Source organism: Ptychodera flava, chromosome 20 (genome assembly GCF_041260155.1).
Source record: "Ptychodera flava strain L36383 chromosome 20, AS_Pfla_20210202, whole genome shotgun sequence".
NCBI lineage: Eukaryota > Metazoa > Hemichordata > Enteropneusta > Ptychoderidae > Ptychodera > Ptychodera flava.
Genome location: NC_091947.1, coordinates 7,013,945 through 7,021,407, shown reverse-complemented (window position 1 = coordinate 7,021,407; position 7,463 = coordinate 7,013,945).

Genomic DNA, 7,463 nt, shown 5'->3' with positions numbered 1-7,463 from the left:
GAGTAAAACTTTAATCTGTTAGGTCATGTTATGGGGAAGTCTGAGGGTTACCTAAAATAGGTTGGTCTTGCTAATCAGACATCACTCTTTAAATCACATTGTGTAATATAGGGTTTTGGGTAATCAGAAGAACCAAACTTTCATCTGTATCCCCTTTATATAAGCAGAATAAGCAGTTGACATCATACAACGTCAATCGTTTTCGACAGATGGTTGTTTTCTTGGGGAATAACAAACCACAGTTTTCATGTAAAGTTCTAAAGCAAGCTCGTGTCAAAGAAGTCCAGTAAACCGAGTAAATAACAAGAGTGTGACCTTCAATGGTACCTAGTATACTGTGATTTTTACACCGTTGAGTGATGCGCGTAAGGGATATTGTGCTGTCATTTCGTTTAGACCTGAGGAAAACTGGGGTAAACATCCCATCAAAGCTGTCAATGTTTTAAATCCACATCGAGTGACCATTAATGGAAACGTTTAGTTTGCTTTGCAGATAAAAAGTACTGTCTGAAACTTGTACTACATCACGAAGCTGAAACTTAAATTATCAGAACTTTTATTGGTTTAGTGAAAATGAATTACCAATAGAAAAACTTTACTGGTATGGTTGATTTGTGTACAAATATGTCAGCAAATACCAAGGTTGACAACGTTGCATTCATAGAGCTCTTGGGAAAATTGTAAGCTTACTTAGTACCCGTCCTGGTAAGCAGACGTTTCGACCCATTTTTATCAGAGAGCATTCTCTCACTTACGACCTTCAAATTTTCGTATGTCTGGGGCCAATATTTCGTAACCTATCTGACGAAAGCGGGCGGAAAACAACACCGATCAAAGAGATGCGTTCCCTCAGTAAACATTCTCTTAACTTACATGACGTCATCAAGAAGTATTCCTCATTTATACTCTGTTCAAATTAATGGTGATTATGGAGAAAGACCGAGACAGCGAGACAGATAGAAAGACAAGCAGACAGACAGAGGTAGAGGCAGAGACAGAGAGAGAGAGGGAGGATGGATTGTAGCGGTTATATATTGTCTTATAACAACCACTGGGTGTAAAACAATAAAATCTTCAACTCTACTGTACAGTGTACACACTTCTGAAAACAGAGGCGAAATCACTACTAAATGCACGAGTACACCGTCGGTTTTAGAGTCAAATGACGATGAAGTGCAACTTGCTTAAAATACTCACATTGGAACTGTGGTCCCGTAACCAGTGCCCTGCTGTTGAGACGTCATTGTAACCAATTCACATACCAGCTTCAAGTCGAGCAAATTCTGCAAATAGAATGTAGATTGTCTAAATCGGCAAAGTCTGACTAACATGTTAGAAATAGAGACCGAACAAATTTAATATCGCTCCGTAAAGAGCTATCTACAACTACGTTTTTGATATATAGTGTTTTTGGTGTCCAATTTTTTTATTTGTGATAAATCTCTTGTCCAATTTTTTCATTTGTGATAAATCTCTTGTCCGTGCGCTCGTAGGTACTCTAAAAAAATCTGCAAAAATGACAGTTTGTACGCAGGGAAGAAAACGTAACATTTATTATTACATATGTACCACAGTTTACTTGCATCGAAGCGCGCGCGTACTACCGGTATTTGCACTGCAGTGCAATACCAAAAACATTATGCCATTCCTTTATGTTAATGAGTATTTACCAATTTTGACCCGGAACTATTTTTGTTTGTAAACACAAAAAGTGTCGTCTACAAGATTTCATTTTGGTTCGATGCTAGTTATCGTAAAATGGATGACATTACTGATAAAAAACTACGACAAAGAAAATTGCATGTACTTATCGTAGTGTGATGATGATTTTTACTATCCGGAAGAGCAGTTTGTCGTCAGCGAAGCAAAAACATTGACAACGGGCGACGTCGGCGCAGCCACAGTTACGGTGGTTCGATACACGGTACGCGGTGGCCGCGCCACGGCGGCTATCATGTATCGAACCACACGTAACTGGGGGCGCAGCGGAGCCAATTAAACAGTTAACATATTCAGAGACGTTTTGCCAGTAGTTTTCTCACCAGACATTCCCTGTTTTCAATCCTTAAGAATATTTAGAAAGCCATTTTTTGCGTGCAGTTTACTCTGTGCTTGTGTCCTACACGCTTTTGATAACAGTGAGCGCTTGTGTGCCACGGTGAACACTGAAATTTGATTGTTCGACAAGTTACGCTTGCCGTATGTCACTCTTAAAATTCCCGTAAAAATCTTTGAACTGTTATTTGTATCATTCAGAAGAATTTCAAGCTCAAAATTTGCTGCGAAACGAGCCCTGCCACTCCTTGACGTGTTCTGCTGGGAATGGGGCCACTCCAATGACCAAGCTACCCGAGTGGCAAAGGCTACGGATTCGCAGCAAGCTCAAAATGTGAAAAAATTACTGTGGTTTTACGACTTATCCGGACACCAAACTTGCTAATTACCCAGCAACTTCGCTGATGATATTGAGACTTTGATCAGTAATTACCAAAGCACTTTGGTAATTCACCTAAAACTTGATACTTGATCTGGCTGCAGTAACTGCATAGGTGGCAAAGTGTAAACACAGACGGCCGACATCTCAGTGCATACAGTGATAGCATAAACCAATTTGAGACATGAGTTTGCACTCAAAGTTTTCAACAGTGTACCCATACAGAAAATTGCTGAACAAAGTGATGAAAATGGCACAGGACAAATACAACTTGCAACTGCACCAAAAAAGATTTCTGTAACTTCAATGGACATCATGTCTGATCGAACAGTCCTACTTAAATACTTTTTCCGCTCAATTCGTGCTGATTTAGGCACAATTATTGAACACCACTCAAACTTTCAATCACTTTCCTAAATCGACTTACACCTGAAGAAATTGTAAAGGAAGCTAGAATACAGAAAAGATTTTCAATCTCTCTATCTCCATGAACGGGATTCCTCGATCACATTTATGCTGATGGACAACCATTGCCAAAAGGCAGCAAAACTCAGCAACGATTCCGAGCTAAACTAACACACAGTATTTCATATCCTTGCATCAAATGAAATTGAAAACACCATCCCATCAGTGACATTTGGTAAAATTTTCACATGAATCATATCTTGAAATAAAAAAAAGTGAAACAAAGATGTCTTGTATTTTGCCGTGCAACAGCACAGTGTGAACTGTGAAGTGGCATCTGCATTGCCTGCACGTAAAAGCAACTCAGTGTACTCAGTATCAAATGGTCTGCATCTTATGAAAACAACAACTGGCAGTGAAAGTTGTAATAGTCACCGGTAAAAACTCTTCACAGATGAAAGGATAATTGCTTCAAATGAATGAAACTGCAGGTTTTAGAGGAGGAAAACCAATGGTGGATGTGTGGAGTGGGACTATTCTATTTAGGTGACGGAGACGGAGGGTCATAGGATTATAAATAAACTGGATAATGTAGGATTTTCCTCACAATGCTGTAACAGGAATTCCAATGTCAGCTTGTTCAACGTTACTGGTAATAGTTTTTTCCGCTCTGAAAAGTAATTTTACAAACTCTAACGACCCATTATACTCTCCTAACCTCTCCGTAGTTGAGTTTTACATGTACATGATGTAGCACAGATGAACAGCACACATGTACATATATTGGTTTTACTGAGGAATGCTGTTCAGTGGAATGCCAACCCCTGGTCACAAATTAGTTTATGGCACTAGTAGATACTTATCAGTGACTTTGTATACACATTGTGTACCCCATGGAGCACTCATGCAGCCAGATCAAGTATCAAGTTTGAGGTGAATTACCGAAGTGCTTTGGTAATTACCGATCAAAGTCTCAATATCATCAGCGAAGTTGCTGGGTAATTGTCAAGTTTGGTGTCCGGATAAGTCGTAAAACCACAGTAAAAGCGTTCCATTTTCAAATGTTCTCTTCGTTTGACTTTCTGTGGCATGTTGCTATGTAATATGAGTGAGCGTAGCGATCGCAAGCAGAGGTCGAGCTCGCCGACGTTCCTCTTACCTCATCCGTGATAAACAAGTAAACAATAGTTAAGCCAATCAAAATAGAGGGTGTGGCGGCGTTGACCAAGGAAAAGTGAAAGCTGATTTGATGCCTCATTACAGTGATGTCAATGTTATATAACTCCGCAGGGTCGAGTTGAAGCTTTGACAGACAAGTAGTACGCACGACTATCGTCGATTCTCTCGATGAATGATGCAAATAAAAGATAGAACATATGTAATAATAACAGAACCCCATGGCCTGTGAGTGCAAGCGCGCCGTACTAGCGGTATTTGGACGAGTGCTGCGGTACTGCGCTTGCACTCACAGGCCATGGGGTTCTGTCATATTATGTTTGGGATCACATACTCACAATATACCGTTCTGAAAGACAAGTTTATTATCGTCATTGTGTCTTATATCAAAATTACTCTTGATGGGTTGTATTTAGTTGGATCTTCCTAGCTTTTCGCCGTATCAGTTTTATGTGAGAGACGAGGATGAAAAACAGAATGATCTATTATTTTTTGCCTTTCGGGGGGGGGGGGGGCTGTAATATTTATGTGACGGCGCTACAATGTGCAACATGATTTTTTTCAGCTCAAACAGAATGGGTCTCACTTCACTTGTCGATCAACTGATATTTTTTGTTCAAGTATCAGCGACAGATATCTATCTATTGACAGTAAAAATGACTACATCTTCAAGCCATTATTACAATATTGTTCAAGTAGACTTGATTACCTAATTAAAATATTCAAATTATGACATATAATATCAAATAAATGCAAGATTTATTCCAGCTAACCTCTGAGGTATGCATCCTCGAAAGCGTAATCGATTGTTGCCAATTTCGAGCTTCGAATTTTACACTGTGTTTTACCACTGGTCCACGTAAAATGTTAGTCTTGGTATACGAAGTAACAACGTTTCCCGGGGAAACATCCCCATCCTCGTCCAACTGAAAAGTAAACTGGAAATATTGTCAAATACATTAACATTTTTAAGATCATGTGTTTGGTAGCACATGTAGCTGATTTATCAGCACAGATACTCACATTTTAAAGTACTAGAGTCATCAATTTCAAGGTCTTTGTTATCGTTAGCGTGGTCGGCTGTGATGGCAAAGTCGCCATCTTGCCATCCATCTGTGTCTACAACAACAGCAGAGTGGATCCCAACACAGAGAGCCACTAATAGCAACACAGCCGTCTTCCTGGAAAAGACTTGACAAACCATAGTACCAGAAACTAAGCGTTCATTCGGGTGTAAGAACACTAATGGTTCTACTCGTACAGTTGCTACCTTTCAATGATTTCTAGTCGTCCAATCCAGCTGATACGACTTTACAACGATATCCCTCACTACCTAAAAACTCTGTGGGACAGTTGATGGATTGCTTTAAAAATACTGCCAAACTATGTTGAAAATTGGCGGCCATGAGGTTAAAAATTTATGCCTTTTAAATACCAACAATCATGATAAATTACTTCGTCATCATTCAGAGTAAATTCTTGATCACATAAAGCTGTCACTGTTCAAAGTCGCAATTTTGTATGGCATATTAAACAGGATATGTAGATTTTTATAGCTGTTTGGGTTATTGCTGGGTACCATTTTCTTAGCGATATATTACAATCAAACGTTGCAGGTAATCATGGAAATATTGTCATCATTTATATTGTTCACACAAATACTGTTTAACTTAGTATTAAAATTATTCGCTTCTGACTCACTCTATCCTCACATTTTCCTACTACTTCGAGTCCGTCTGCCCCTCTCTCTGTCTCTGTCTGTCTCTCGTCTGTCTTTCAGTCTGTCTGTCTGTCTGTCTGTCTGTCTGTGTCTGTCTGTCTGTCTATCTGTCTGTCTGTCTGTCTGTCTGTCTGTCTCTCTCTCTCTCTCTCTCTCTCTCTCTCTCTCTCTCTCTCTCTCTCTCTCTCTCTCTCTCTCTCTCTCTCTCTCTCTCTCTCTCTCTCTCTCTCTCTCTCTCTCTCTCTCTCTCTCTCTCATACATTGGTTACTAAAAAGTTGTATATTTTATATTTGTCGAGACCAACTTCGCCAAGTTACAATTTACAGTATAGACCTAGGTTATTCATTATTGAAAGCGGAATTGACGTAAATAAAACACGGCCTCGACAAAATGTTGCGTACGCGACATAGGAAACTCGAAATAGTAAACATCGCGAATTAATAGTGTCGTATCCTTGGAGAGTGTAAACATGCATGTTTCTCTTTACTGGAAATTACCGCAAAAGCAGCAGGACTGACACACTTTGAGTTGACATAATGTGATATATAAATAAAACTGTTTGCTCGGCTCTGAGAGTCCGCTATTAAGTCGTCTTTAGAATTGTGTCGTATATTATACTTGTCATTTTCAAATTAAATTGCCCACATATTAGTCAACTCGTGATATTTCTAGATCCACAATGTTTCAAATATATTTCTTTAGTTCCGCCTGGTCTGCGAGATCTAAAATCATAGAAGGCAATTGATCAAAGCCTCAACTGTCGTATTCGATGCACCAAATTCGTAATCGATCAGTTCTTGTTAGATCGAAGTTAGAATTAGACAAGTGTACGCCTTTTATTTCACCGGCAAAACAAAGCAAAAATTCATAATTGCTTGTCATTAAATTCCGATAAAACAAGTAAACAATCATTATTACAACGATAACATTGCATTAATTTAAATATTTTCTGGTGAAGACTATGAAAATAGTCCATCAGGACTAATCTAGTCCATAGCCTAAAACAAGCGAAAATTGCGAATTCAAATCTAATTTACATTCTGTTCGTGCTGTTCATAGCATGTCTTTACATTGTAGTGCTAGTTCAGAAAACACCCGAACCTGATATCTCCACTGTCAGCGTTAATACGTCCGCATGCAACCGTACGTGATGTCTTCTCGATTGGGTTTGAGGTACCTTATTCCAGTTCTATCTAACCATGCGTACGTTTCAAATCGATGTGCCAATAGTTAGGATGCATTCACAAATACTGATGGGGAGGGGGCTGGAGGAATCGCGTGTGAAATCTTGATTTTGACCCCCTCAATACCCTCAACAATTCTGAAATCACATCCCTCTGCTGCATGATCAAACATTTTCAAGTACCCAATCATTATATGGCTCAATATTGAAAAATTCAGTATTCAGCTTTTTAATATAGTTTTCGTATACGTTTTGTAAACTTATATTGCTAGCAGTTGCATTTCAATCCAGGCACAAGTTGAATATCAAAACTGTAATAACACTGCTTCATATTTATACTTAAATTGAGTTAACAAGCTGAAAGCAATTCAATGTTATGTTTTGAATGTTAAAAGGGACAAAGTCGCTCTCTCTTAGCATTTTTCATGAATTGCTTTGACATGAAAAGTACTTTGTGATGTTTGACTTCTTAAAACATGCTGAATACTATTGCACCATCGCAATAACATGAGATAACTATTATGTGTCTGTGATTTTGACTTGT